This window comes from Cupressus sempervirens, chromosome 3, assembly GCF_028749045.1.
Source record: "Cupressus sempervirens isolate cs-2001-9-10 chromosome 3, ASM2874904v1, whole genome shotgun sequence".
In the NCBI taxonomy this organism is placed as follows: domain Eukaryota; kingdom Viridiplantae; phylum Streptophyta; class Pinopsida; order Cupressales; family Cupressaceae; genus Cupressus; species Cupressus sempervirens.
In genome coordinates, this window is record NC_143120.1 from 314,952,664 (window position 1) to 314,968,766 (window position 16,103).

The following is a 16,103-nucleotide window of genomic DNA, read 5'->3' on the forward strand; positions in this document are numbered from 1 at the left end:
AAATAAAAATGCTAACTTCTAAGTGTAGACAACTTGTGCATTCTTAGAGTGCAAACTCCTATGTGAGCAAATATTAAAATAATGCACATTAATTAATATAATATTTATTTTACCCTTTCCAATTTTAATTAATTTATTTATTAAATCTCATGCACTAACTTTAATATCTCCACTTTTCAATCTTAATATATTTATATTTTAATCACATCAGATTTAGAATCTTTTAATAATTTAAAATATATTTTCCACTTCTAAATTTCCTTTTCCAAAACTTAATTGCTAAAATATTTATTAGCTTTAATAATAATATTATTTAGTCATTTATTTAAAAATGAACTCCAAATATATTATTATTAAAATAAATATTGTCTCATTCCAAATTTAAACTTTTAACTTTTTATCTTCAAATTTAATTATTTTATTTAATTAATTTTCCAATTAATTAAATAAAATAAATATTAAAATATCATATTAATTTTTCATTAAATTAAACCATTAATTAAATCTTTTAATTAGGCTTAATTAATAGAAAATACATCAAAGACTCACAAGGTAAAAATATGAAAATCCATCATAGCCAAAATACATACAAAATCAAACCAAGGGTTTAAATCTCGAATTACGTCATCCAACGTATTCAGAGGGTACTCAACTCAGATACTTGTTCTAATTTTTCAATTAGAACAAATGGCTTAAAAGGGTTGGGATTTGGACTTGAGAATTTATCTTCCCTCTCTAATTATTGAGATAATGTGATAGGGTACGCTCATCCTGGTAATTCAGGGAAGCCGATACCCGGTACCTGCAACCTGCATAAAAACCACGCATATACAAGCACAATATATACTAAGCTAAACAGGCAATGGTAGGAAGTGGTGCATCGTGTAGATCCCGACTAAGCAGGTGACTACGACTCCCTTCCTTACCACATCAGACACGCCATACAGAAGCAAACACGCAAAGCAGACACGCACACCATACACATGCAAGTATGGGGTAAGTATTCATAAGAAAACACATATGATAATAAACCATCTTACTAATCATCATTAATAACTGAAAGCAATGTAATAATCATCATGCATACATGAAATATAAAGTCTAAGTGATCTCATCACATAATAAACTGAATCCATAGCACAATATCTGATAATCTCAAAAGAATACTGCTAACCAACAACATAAAACTAGCTCCAAAAGAGTTCGACAATGTTAGCAAAATGCGAACTAGGGGCAGGCACTACATCCACCCCCCTTGGGATTAGGCTTACTCCTGGAAGCCTACAAGAAATAAGAACTATGATACTCACTATGTGGGTCCCATTGAACCCCTTTTTCCTCTGTAGGGAGGCATGATTCCACTGAAGATATTACAACACCTTTAGAGCAATATGATTCTGGTTTAATGGTAAACCGAAAACCATATCGATCCAACATCATTCCTTTAACAACTACTAAAATATATCCCCTAATACATTCTAGACAAAAGCAACTTAATGCTTGCAAAGATAAACAAAGGTATACTACCTTGAAACTTAGATAAAAGATACATGTTTTGCAACTAGAATAAGTTTCAATTTTCAGTTTTGCCTTTCGTTTAGGTTTTCAGTACAATTTTCAGTTAAGAAAGCTAAGTGTTGAAGTATGAAAAATATGCAAGTAACAGTTTAAGTTCTGTTTTAGTTCACCTAGTTTTCAAGTTTCAGTTTGAAAAAGATACACATGATAGTTCAAAGTTTTCGTTTGTGTTCAACTAGTTAATAACTAGTGTCATTCCCAAATATACCCAGAGCTCCCAATGTTGAAACTCGGGCTCTGATAGTTATAAAGGGGAAATAGGGAATGGTCTTCTAGAAGATATTAAAGAAGTTCTAAGAAGCTCTCACCTATTTTATAGAATATGGGCTTGTCACTTCTTGAATGGAATAAAAATGAATCATCTAGATTAAATTAAATATCGTTTCATGTCTTTTAATATCTAAGAAGATTTATTTACGAGAAATTAACAAAAAACCATCAATTGAACATAAAAATGGTTGTTAGATTTTTCTTATATAAAAGGATAATGGATGGGTTTTTATGCTCATACAAATAATTTGAGTTGGGGAAGCCACTACAAATGTGTGAATGACACCATAATCGTAGTAGAGTTCAAGTATACAAATCATTAGAAATGTGTGTGATTTGAAAGATAGAGATAATACATCTTCGTCACTAGTATAAGAAATAGGCCAAAGGAAAAAAAGTTAAATGAGTCGATCAACATGTTAGATGTATGGTCACTAAATTAGTTACAATATATAGAGTTAAAAAAAAATTAAGTATTTTTTACTCGCAATACCACCACCTTTCCTTGGCCATCAAATAAAATTGTGAGCATTTAAGTTCAAATGAAATTGCATTTAAGAGATGAAGACGACTCGCCTTTCTAATTGGTGTTGTATGTGCGATATGCCTAAATGTTTTTTTTGTAAAATTAATGATTGCTACAACCTTTGTTTCTTTAAAGCCCACTTCATGTATGTTTTTCAGTAGCTTCTACTATTTTATTTTTCTTACTCTTCTATTGAAAATCATCTTCATTTTATCTTGGCTAGTCCTCTTAACCAATTTTAGGCTCACTCCTAGGGTTGCCTATTTTTTATCTCATATTTCCCTATTTTACCTAGCATAATTTTTTAAAGGTAAAAAATTCAAATTTTAGGCTTGATCGCTAAAGGAAGGAGTGTCGTGCAATTGGTATGCCCCTTGATGGTTGAAAGGACACATCACCCATCTAGGGATATGTACCAAGTGGTTGTCATGTCACCTAGGATTTTTTTTTGTCTTGGGTTCCTATTGTGGTTTTTAATGCTTAATATTTTGTTGTTTCTTTTTTCCTTTTATGTTTTTTTTTTGTTGCTCATTAATCTTGGTCTTGTCTTTGATTTCTTTCTTTTCCCTCACACATGTGAGTATTGTGCAAGTGCCCTTGGAGTTCGGCTCTTTGAGCCTCTAGCTTTCTATTTACTACACCTAGGAATTAATTAAAAGTTAATGATAGTATTGTTGATCCTAAAGGCAATCTTGGTATTGTCTTTTAATGTAAAACACTTAGTCATTTACAAGGCAAAGCTGGTCGGTCAACACTACGATCGAGCCACAACGAGGATCAAGCTACATAGAGAAAAAGTGCACAAGTTCAATATTTGTCAAGCATATAATAGTTGTCGAGCATATAGTAGTTTTCAAGCTATCTAGAAGGTGAGACTTAATATAATTTGGGTGTCACATGAGCTAAGTAATTCAGAGAGGAAACAATTTAAGCCGAGTGTAGTATATGTTGATGATCAATTGGGGGAATCAAACACGATTGAGCATCAGAGGTTATATGTGTAGAGTTATGCAATTTGTGTATATGAGTTTGGAATGGCATAAAATCTTATGTAAACCATTTGGTTGATCATGTAACATGTTTCTAAGATTGAGGTGAAGATCAAGGAGGTGATTACACTTGTAATCCAATACCAATAATCCCTATGTAGTATAAAGAACCAATCATAAAATAGGAAAGCTTAAGCAACAAAAATGATGAATGATAATCATTGATTATGATCTAGAAGATTCTTAAGATTACTATATAAGTAGGGTTCAAGGTTGAATATGGAGTTGTAAGTCAGAGGAATGCATGTATGCAAAGTTGAAGGAGAATTAGTGAGTATCAAGTGTTGAAGGACTAAAGGCGACCAAGTAGTGTCATGAGAAGATAATACAAAATAATCACATTGAGGTGATCTGATATTGGAGAGAGAATATTTGTTATCGACAAATCAATACACACCGAAGGATCATGGTGTTGTTACATTCTAATCAATGTATCAAGTGACTCTCTTAACAAAGTGGTCTTAACAAACCTCTTGTAAATCTCTTAACAGAGTACTCACTTAGTTGTGAAGTCTAAATTCTTTTGTAAAGGTAGACTTAAAAGTCTTGCATGCTTTTAGTAGAGCAAACCTCTCATAGAGTAGATCATCAAAAGTGATCAAATGGTAGCCCTAACAAGCACTTTATTACTGCAATAGTGAAGACTTTATGGGTGTCATCCCCATCGCAGTTTTACCTTCATATTGGATGGTTTCTACAATACCAAATCTTGTGTCAAGTGTTGTTTTCTTGCTTATGTGTTATGATCATGCTAGTAGATATTAGATGTGTTATTATGTCATTGCATAGTTGATTACATACAAGGTTAAGGTTAATGAGTTGTATGGTGAATTATGTTTAGTATGGTTAATGTGTGAAGTGGTAAAACTTTTTGGGAGATCCTAATTCATGACCAACCCCCCCCCCCCCCCCCCCTTCAACATCTCACTTTCCCATTAGAATTCCAACAAGTGTACCTTTGAAAGAGAGTGGTATTAATCAGAAGAATGAGAATGAAAATAAATAGACAACTGATAATATTCATAAGCCAAGTAACAAATTAGGATTCAAACTATAATATAAGATTGTTCTTGTAGAAGACTCAACCACTTCTTGCCCTCCTTTTGCAAATTTTTATGGTGTTTTCATCTAAATAGAGGTGGACTCCATAAGATTATGGCCAAATGCTTATGGAGATAGAAATGGAGGCATCATCAACCCTAAAGACCCCTAACAAGGAATGAATGGTGATTCCCCTCCTTCTATCTTGAAGACTTGATCACTTTCGCCTAATAAAGACATGATTAAGGCCATTAGAATTGAATAAACCAGACTAAAAATTATTTTTATCTTTTTTGTTTGTATGGTTTTTGAGTCTCCTTCGTCTATAATTTTTTTTATGAATGGATCTTATATGTTTGGGGTAAAATATGCCTTTATATTAATTTTGTAGAATGATTCACAGTGGCTTATTTGTTCTTTTCCTGAAAAATCATAGTATGCAATAACAAATTATCAAAAAGGGTTTATGTAATATTGGAAAGTCTTTATTTAGAGTATTTTTTGTGGTCTCCAAAAGGAAATTTTGAAAAAGTTATGTATTGGCCTGGTCCAAACTAGGTAGAGCTTAAATGCTTCCATGTAGGATTTTGGCCTTTTATTTCACAAATTATTAAACCTTTAGGCTCTATTCTAAAAGTACTCTAAGGTTACATCCTCATATAGATGCAATAATCCTTATTTCCCTAAACCCAAAGGTTAGTGTTCCAAAAGTTATATCTCATAAGGTTGAAGAAGACTTTAATTATTGGAAACTTTTCCTTCTTGAAAAATTGAATGCATGATTTCAATATAAGCTCAATAGACATAGTAGGACATATTTCCCATATTTAAAAAACCTCTACAAGGGAGTCTTTATGATTATCCCAAACATGATCTCTAACTCTAACGGTAATATTCAAGAAAAAATGTTAAAAATTTGCATAATAAACAGGCTCATTTGAAAGACACTTCTAATAAAGAAAATAAAAGTTTGAACATTTAATCTATAGATGCCTTGAAAATTATTGAGGGTTCTCAATTTTTCTCCCTTTAAAACCCTCTATTCAAGGATGACTATGAAGTTGTTACTTGTAAGGATAATCAAATTCTTCCTCCCACCTTTCTAGCTAATTATAGGTCTCATACAACTCTTAACAAGAAAAATATTCCTACAAGGAAGAATGCTCAACAAATTACCCCATATTCTATTATGGAAAGGGTTGAAAAAATGAGAGTAATAAACTAGCACCTTTTCACCATGATAGTCTCCCTTAGAACCTATGGACTCTGTGGAGGATACAAACAAGTTGTTTGATCCTATCTCAAATAAGAATGCCACTTGTAACAAGGGTGTATTTATTCAGGTGGTTAGCAAGATTATAAAAAAGAGATGAAGACAATGGAGAAAAACTCCCTCTCTAATTCTAATGCTAACAACAACAAAGCTAAAAGTTTTTAGTTGCCTGACTATTTCAATAGGCTCTATAAGAATAAAACACTTAATCAAAACCATCAATTATGGCTAATCTTGCAAGATGGAATATCAAAGGCTTAAAAATATCTAATAGAAAATATGTAGTAAGAGACAGAAATGATAAAACTCAAAGCAAGGACATTATCTTTCTTCGAGAGGTTAAAGTGACAGGGTATCATGCCTATACTATTATGTTGTTTGTTTGGGACTAGGCCACCCACTTCATTTCTAAATATGATAAGGGAAGAGGGTGAATGATCATCCTCATAGGACCCAATTGGGATGATTTGATTTTTGATAATAGAATCTCCCCTTGTAATAGAGTTGTTTGGATTACTTTTGAATGGAAGGGAAAGACACTTAGTGTTTGTAATATATATGCTCCTAATGATTATAGATCCCTCCTTTTGGATTGGCTAGCCTCCTCCTTACCCAAGGTGCATTGATATTTATTCAATAGATCTATCCTCATTGTTGGAAATGTAGTATAGACTAGGTAACTAACAGGAAGGGGGTTGAATCAAGAACCAATGAAGCTTATACTTTAATTCACCAATTAAACCTTCACAATATAATCTGATCTAATTACATGCATGAAAGACTGAAAGCAATAAAATATTCAGAACACTTGACACAATATTTGGTAATGCAGAAACCTTCCAAATAGAAAGTAAAAATGGGGTGGGGATGATACCCACAAGCTTTATGACTGTAGTATAAATTTAGCTTGGTAAAGCTTACAATTGATCACTTATGGTGGTCTACCCTATTAGGAGCAATAGGGACTATTAGGTCCACCTTATGAAAGGATTCATACAATACAATTAAATATGCACTCGATTAGGAGATTTCCACAAGATTGTTAAGTCCACCTTGTTAGAGGATTTGATTGATACACCTGTTAGGATGAATTGATAGTAGATATATGATCTACAACTATGTTTGTTGAATGAGATTCCTTTGATATAAACTGATCACTTTGTTGTGATGGATAAGACTCTACTTTTCCTTTACTGCTTGTAGCCTTCTTCTAATTCACACTCATACTACTTCTTTCTTATTCACATTACTTATTTGGATATAAAAAGATGTATTACATATATACCGATCCAAATCACTACCTTTTAGAGTCGACTACAATACCAAATTCAATAATCTTCACCAAGTCAGCTCACTATTGAAACTTGATTCCTAAAGACCACTCGGGTGATGTTATAACACTCAACAACATTGTCAACTCAATAGGCTCTGGCACTCAGTTGACATTGGTACATGGTCCACATTGATCACTTGGGACTAGCATGAACTCGGTTAGCACAAATGACTAGGCAAACACTGAAGAACTCAGTAGATACTTAAGGGCTCTGTTGATACTATAGCTTGGTCAATACTCCCTTCATTCTCCTTCGTTAACACTACCTACTTGGTAGACACTAATAAGCTCGATTAACACTACAAAGGTCAGTTAACATTATAGAGTTTGGTTAACACTACAAAGCTTGGTAGACTTTGCGAAGCTCAAAAAATACTACACTCTACTTATAAAGCTTGATAGAATCTTCTCTCAACATTGTGGAGCTTGGTAGCAACTGTAAAGCTCACTATACATTGTCAAGTAAATGTGAAGCTCGGTAGCAATTGTAAAGCTCGGTATACATTGCTATCTGTATGTGAAGCTCGATAGCAACTGTAAATAAATTGATTAAGTGTTTAGTCACTACCTAACAAATGATTTGACCATGAGGTCAACAATCTCCCTCTTTGGCATTAGTGACAAAAATAATTATCATACCAAAATATTGAATACTCAAAAATGTAAGTTAAAACTCCCCCTAGCAGTATGTTTGGGTCTGTAACTCAAATTTGACTACTAGAGTTGTTGCTCGGTAGACTTTGACTCTTGTTTTTTATTTTTCAAAATTATTTTTGTAGCTTTGTTGTACACATTTTCTTCTTCCTTCTTATATATATATATATATATATATATATATATATATATATATATATATATATATATATATATATATATATATATATATATATATATATATATATATATATATATATATATATCCTTATGATATACATTTCCCCTTTTTAGTTATTTATCTTCCTCTGTATGGTATAACCTACATATTCCCCCTTTTTTTAACACAAATGCCAAAAATACATATCTACAAGGTAACACCAAAATGTGAAAGGAAATCACTGTGTACCTTCAAAATTATGGACATGGTTTTGTCCCAATTCTCTTGCAAAACTTTTCAACTATGCAAAGTTATTTGCACTTTAGCTATTAGTTTCATCATGTGATTAGCAATTGAGAAGTTTTTGTCATGGATTAATGTTTTTTCATGCACAATATGTTTTTGCATTACATCCATGAGGAGAATTATCATACCTTGTATCTATGCTAAAGTAGCCCTTATCTTGGCTTCTTCCCTCAACAACTTTGCATGCAAGTCTATCAAATATCTTATCTTTACAAAGTGTGTAGAACTGGTGCTAGGGTCAAGTGACAACTAGTGTGCACTTGCCTTCAAATCACTATCTATCTTAGATAACTTATCCTTTATTTCCTTTGTGAAATTGGATGTGTCACTTAACTTCAAAAATAAAGAAACCACATTATTTATAGAATTTTCAATATTTACAAGAATGGTGGACAACTCCACTTGATCAATGGCAATTTTTTGCGTCGCCTTCTCCAAAACTTTGTTTTCAAACTTCCTTTCTGCCCTCTGCAAAAGTTTTTCTTGTCCACTCAATTCATCATTAAACTTATGAACAACATCATCAAGTTGATCCAAAATAGGTTTATTTTCATTAACCTCTATACTTAGTGTATCAAAAAATATGCCTTTAATGTCTTCAAGCACTTGATTTTTCCTCTTTTTTCTTTGAGCTTCTGTTATTTTTCTATTTTCTTTCACTCTCCAAGGGTATCCATTTGATTAGGAGTAAGATTGGAAACATCCTAATCTGGTATTATTATGTCCTCCTATAGATCAATCTCTCCATTAGAGGCTTCTACCTCTTTCCCCTGCTCATTTTGAGCAAAGGAAGGAATAATCTCCTTTCCCTTGCTCAAATTCTCTATGCTCAGTTGAGGCTTAACTTCAACTATCATTTCACTTGCAATAGTAGTAGAAATAACATTGCTCAATGGAGAAATAATAGTAATAATAACAATACTTATTGTTTCTTGCTTAGACTCTATCTAGCTTGATGCTGAGAGGAGTGGAGCCTATTGCTTGGTAGATGAAGTGGTGGAAACATCACTCATCATTGCACTTGGTAAAATTGCTCCAATAGTCAATTGGGTGCTTGATAAAACTATGTTTACCTCAATTGACTCAGTAGTAGCCTTCTCTAAGCTAGATGTCACTAAGGCTTTTCTTAGAGAGAGTGGGAGGGAGGCCATTACCTCTGCTACTATCTTCTTGAGATTTGAGTCTTGAATGCTCTATATTTTAGGAAGATCTCCACTTGTTGCTTGATCCTCTTCATCCTCTCCATTATCTTGTTCTACATTATCTATCTCCTCATCATCTTTTTCCTTATCTTCTTTCTCTTCATCATTTTCATCATCTATTTGCACAACCTCCTTAGTAGGCTTATGCAATTCATATATGCGTTTCCATGTAATTGTGTTTGATTTCACAATCGATTCAATATCTTTTGACAGAATCAAGAATCCATTGAACTTAGGGGTCAACTTTTGTTCATTCTTCTTCAATGATTCCTTCACTTCCTTATCAAAAATATTTGGCATAAGTTACTTCACAATTTTTTCTTTGATGTCTCTAGCCACATTGACTGCATTTTCCCATATGAGTGCAACTGCCTTTAGTATAGTATTTGGAACTTGAGTAGTTAGCTCACTCAGAGAGTACTTCCACTTAGCAATTTTAGCCACTAGGGCTTCTTCAATTTGCTTATTTTCTTCAATGCTCCTAGTATCATACTTAAGAGACTTAAAGTAAGTCATACCTCCACCTTCTTGTAGTCTTTTTAGTCTTTGTTCCAAGATAGGGGCAGACTTCTGAAAGATAACTTGTTGCTCCTCTTCATCTTCTTCATATTAATCATGCAATTTGAGCTTCTTTTGTTACATATTTAAGGACAATAGAAATGGAAAAATTGGTGCTAAAAGTGATGAAGACATACTCCTAGGATATTCCAATAAGAGAAAAGCTTATAAGTGTTTGAACTCTTACACTAACAAAGTTGTGGAAAGTGCAAATGTGAAAGTGGATGAATATACATAAAGAAATGATGTTGAATACAAACATAACCCAAAGACTACAATTTATTCATATATGTGAATGATGGTCCTCCCAACACCCCGCCTGATCAAGAAAATAAAGTTGTAAATCAATAAAAATTTGGGAATGTCAAGTTGTAACAACCAGTTGACGAGTAGCAGACTGTGGTTGTCGAGCAACATGGAAATAATGTCAATTCGTAGACAGAGGAAGCCAAAATTAGGAAAATAATGTAAAGCATGAACTAGAACTTGAATAGGAGAGAGATAATGAACTTGAAATCATTTTTCGAGATGGACCTATTGAAGAACAAAGAAGAAAATAACTTGTATTAGAAAAATATGTGAGAATACATCATGCACTTAAAATTTTATTGAAGATATAGAATCTGGTGTTATGACAAGGAAAAGACCTAGAAATGGTACATGCTTACTTTGTGAGTTTCAACCCAAATATGTGAAAGATGCTTTGAAGAAAGAAGATTGGATACAAGCCATGAATGAGAAAATAGAGAAAATTCAAAATAGTAAAGAATAAAACATAGACACTACTACCTAGACCAAAAGACAAAAATGTTATTTGGAATGAAGTGGGTATTTAGGAACAAGCTGAATGAAAATGGTGAAGTTAGAAGAACAAGGCTAGATTGATATGCAAAGGATATGCACGAGAAAAAAGTGTTGATTATGGGGAGACATTTTCCCCTGTAGAAAGACTAGGAGTTAGAACATTTCTTGCATATTTTGGTTATAAAGGATTTAAGGTATAACAAATTGATATCAAATCTGCATTTCTGAATGGAATACTTGAGGAAGAAGTATACATAGAACAACCTAAAAGATTTGTGGATCCTATCAAGATAAATATGGTGCTCAAGCTACACAAAGTTGTATATGGTTTGAAACAACCACCTAGAGCATGGTATGCAAGACTATATAACTATTTTGTGAAAACTAGATTTGCAAGAACAAAAGATAACAACAATCTATACTTAAAGACTAGAAAGAACAATGAGGTATTGTTATCTAATTTTTTGTTGTTGATGATATCATATTTGGAGGCAAGGAATCATTATGCAAATCATTTTTTGATGAAATGAAGAAGGAATTTGAAATATCAATGTTTGGTGAGATCAATTTTTTTGTTGGCTTACAAGTATATCAAATGAAGTAATGTATCTTTCATTACTCAATCTCAATATATCAAGGAGATACTATTTTTTTTGGAATAGAAGACTCAAAACTAATGACTACACCTATGGTTACTATATATAAATTATCTAAGAATGATGATTCTACTAATGTGAACTAGACATTATACAAATCAATGATTGGAAAGCTGCAAAATGTTGTTCATAGTAGACTTGGCATTGTGTTAGCAGTTACGATGGTTGCAAGATTATCTACAATTCTTAAGGAAAATCACATGATGGTAGTGAAAAGGATATTAAGATATCTAAAAGGAATAGAAGACCATGGACTATATTACTATTGGAAATATAAGAGGAGTAACTAAGAGGGGAGGAGTGAATCAATTACCACAAAAATAAATCCCAAATCCCTTAGATTTTTCAACACAAATCAAAATATAAATTGTATTCTATTGTAACTCGGCAAACACATAGGCACTCGGTCAACACTATCAATATGTTGTAACTCAGTAACCATTATAATTATATTTGTTACTTAGCAAATACTAAGCATACATATCTTTAGATGTTTAATGTGATTGTCCTCGATTAACTTAGTTGTGCACATATAAAAGAAATAGCATGAACACAAGTGACACCAAGATTTCATGTGGAAACAAAATTTGGGGGAAAACACCAATTACAACTATTTATTATTTTCACTCTTCTAAAATAAGCCCTATTAGGAACCAACCCTATTAAATATTACAAAACACATTGTTAGGTGTGACCCTATTAAAGGATTTAATCATCTTTTTAGGAGTAGCCTTGTTAGAGGTCTTCAAGATAATTCAAGTGGAAATGTCACCTTGTTAGAGGATTTACAAATAGTTGTTAAACCAACTTTGTTAAGATATTTTAGATCACAGCTACAATGATTAGATAGTAACAATGATACAACTTGATTGCTAATGAAAACTTATCTTTGCTAATTTTAGATCTCAAGTATGGCTTCAATACTTGATCCTTCTTGATTGAATGTATCTTTGTAGCTCCGCAAGGATATTCTACATATCCTTCCAATTTCCTTTCTCTAAGCATCTTCTTATTTTCACACACTTGCTCATATTCATTCTCACAACTTGACCTTATATTTATATCTTATACATTATCATGTTAGCTTGAATATAACTTAAAATAATTTATATTCATCTCCTCAATTGGCTAAAACCATCAAACAAATTTATTTAACTCAATGGGTCAAAACAAGAAAATCCTTCATTAACCAACCCTACTCAGTAGACACTAACCAAAATAGATTTTTCTTCATTAACCAAGTGAGCTTGGTTAACACTAGTTTTCATGCCAACTTGCTTTGTCTCCTGAGTGAACTCGGTTGATACTGACTTTTGCAAATTCTCTTTGGTAATTGAGTGGGCTTAGTTAACACTCTTTACCTTCCAACTTTCCTTTGTTTCCCGAGTGGACTCAATAGACTCTGTCATTTGAACTTGGCATACATTGGAATACTTGGTAGACATAAAGAACTGTCTTCATCGCTTGAGTGAACTTGACAAACACTAACTAGTGAATGTATGACATTTTGTGTAACATCAAAGACAATATATAATTGATTAATTATTTTCAACAATCTCCCTCTTTGGCATTGATGGCAACACAACATGTCATAATACAATGAAATTATAGAGAAAAATAAAGTAAGTAAAATATCCTTAGTTTCATTCTTATTCTCATCCATGAGAGCTCCCTCTGTCAGTGTGAACTATATCTAACTTTAGTCTTCTCCATCTATCAACAAACTCTTCTATCTTCAATATTTTATTTTGATCTTTCTTTGATATCAGACCAAGTTCTTCAAACAACTTCAACTTTTCTCCCTCTTTGTCATCCTTATATGATATCAAAATCTTCATAGAATTATGGTATCACTCTCTCCCTCTTTGACATCTTATGCCAAAGATCATTAACAATGTAGTTTTCAACGTACCTTAAGTATTAATTCATATGCAATCTGCCCTTTCATTATTGCATCAACTAGACTAATCTTCAACATGTTATGGTTGATGCATCACTAAATGTTGTCTAGTGAGCTTCAGATAGGGGAATGACCCCTAACTTACCTCTTAGATATAAAAATGCATCCTTAGTAATGTCTTGGTGAATATGTTTGCAATCTATTTTTTAGTATTCACATATTCCAACCTTACTTCTTTGTCTTGTACCAATTCTCTCAAAAAATGATATTTTATTGCAATGTTCTTAGTCTTGGTATGCATCACTAGATTCTTTGATATGTTGATTGCACTGGTGTTATCACAGAAGATAACTACTAGATCCTTGATCTCCACCTTCATACCTACTAACATTTTCTTAAGCCAAATAATATTGGAACTATTGGCTACTATTGCAACATATTTTGCCTTTGTTGTTGACTAAGAGATGCAATTCTACTTTTTGCTTATCCAAGACAGTAGTCTTTTACCAAGAAAGAATGCCCCACCACTGGTGGTCTTCCTGTCATCAATGCTTCCTACCCAATCAACATCAGTGAAGACTTTTAACTCTAAGTTGCCTCCTTTCTTGTACCATAAGCCATAATCTTTAGTACCCTTTAGATACCTCATGATTCTCTTGATCTCCATATATGATTTTCTTTAGGATTAGCTGAAAATCTTGCCACCATACAAACTACAAGAGAAATGTTGGGCCTTGTATGCACAATATACTGTAGTTTACCAATCATTGATCTATATGTGGTTTGATCTACATCCTTGGAATCATTATTTTTAGAAAGCTTATGTCTAGTAGACATAGGTTTCCAAGTGGTCATGAATCCTTCATTCTAAACTTCTTCAGTATCTCCTTGATATACTTAGATTGAGTAATGTAGATACCATATTTCTTTTGTTGAATCTACAAGACAACAAAGAATTTGATCTCTCCAAATATTGACATTTCAAATTCCTTGCTCCTTTATTTAGAAAAATATTTACATAAGTCATCATAACCAGTAAACAATATATCATCCACAAAATTCTAGCAATATCTCCTTCTCTAGTCCTTCTTTGATGTACAAACTGTTGTTATCATTTTTCCTTTGAAAATCAATCTTCATCAAATAATTGTGAAGTCTTTCATACCAAGCTCTAGAAGCTTGTTTATGACCATTTAAAGCTTTATGCAGTTTACAGGCCATATCTCTTTTGCTAGGATCTACAAAACCTCTAGGTTGCTCAATGTAGACTTCCTCTTCTAGAACTCTATTTAAGAATGCAAATTTCACATCCATCTGATACACTTTAAAACCTTTATGTGCTACATATGCAAGTAAAGTCCCAACACCTTCTAATATTATAATAGGAGCAAAAGTTTCACCAAATTTAATACCTTCCTCTTGAGGATAACCTTTCCAAACTAACCTTGCTTTGTTTCTTGAAACTTCTCCATCTTCATTCAACTTATTTCTGAAAACCCACTTTGTGCCAATCACATTCTTATCCTTAGGTCTACAAAAAAGAGTCTAATTCTTATTCCTTTCTATCTTATTTATTTCTTCATTCATTGATTCAATCCAACTTTCATTATCCAACGCATCTTTAACATTTATAGGTTCAAATTCAGTAAGCAAATGTGCACCTTTCAGTTATTCCTTGTCATTGTACCATCTAATTTGTCTCCAATGATCTACTCAGGTGCATGGTGTTTTTTGACTTATTTTTCTAGTATAGATACTTTGGATTTGGAACTTGTCTCAACATGATCTTCTAAATTAGGCTCGGGTCCCATTGTCTGTGACTTAGGTCCTTCTGATGACTCACTAGAAACTTGTTGCAACTCGATTGCTTCTAACTCAGGTCCTTCAGACTATGACTTGGGTTGCACTGGCTATAACTTGGGTGCTTCTGGAGATTTTGGGGACTCAAGAGGTGAAGCTTCTTGACTTCCAATTAGATTAGGCAATGTATCATGTTCATAATATACAAACCTTCTATAATCTTTAGGTTCTTTACTTCTCTCTTCTTCACTCTTATTCTAAAAACTCATCAATCTTCACATGTGCACTTTCTATGATATTATGAGTGGTTAGACTCAAATGCTTGTATGCTTTACTTTTGCAGGAGTACCCTAGGAATATGCATTCATCACTTTTGACATCAAATTTACCTTTCCTAGACTCCTTTAAGATATGATATTTGCTACCAAATACTTTAAAGTAACTTACATTGGCTTTATAGCCATACAGTCCATAAGGTGTTTGATTTGAGTCTTTCCTTAGTCGTACTCTGTTTAAGGTATGAACTATTTTACTGATTTCTTCCTTCTAGCATTTGATTGCAACATTCTTTAATATCATCAAGGTTCTTGCACAATCCATGATAGATTTGTTCCTTCTTTCTTCTATACCATTTTGCTGAGTTGTACCAGGGGTTGAAACTTGTCTTTTGATTCTTTTCTCAGTTCATAATTCGTTGAATTCATTTGAGATGAATTTACCTCCTCTATCTAACCTTAGATATTTTAATATCTTTCCTATCTCTTTCTCAACTCTAGCCAAATACCACTTGAACTTTTGAAAATCTTGAGACTTATCTTTTAAGTACATTATAGTCATCATTCTAGAATAATCATCAACAATAAAATAAAATACTTATCTCCACTATAGCTTTCTATGCCAATAGGTCTACAGAGGTCTATATGAACCAGCTCCAAGACTTCTTCTGAATGATAGTTCTTGCTTTTGAAACTATTCTTTCCCATCTTTTCAATT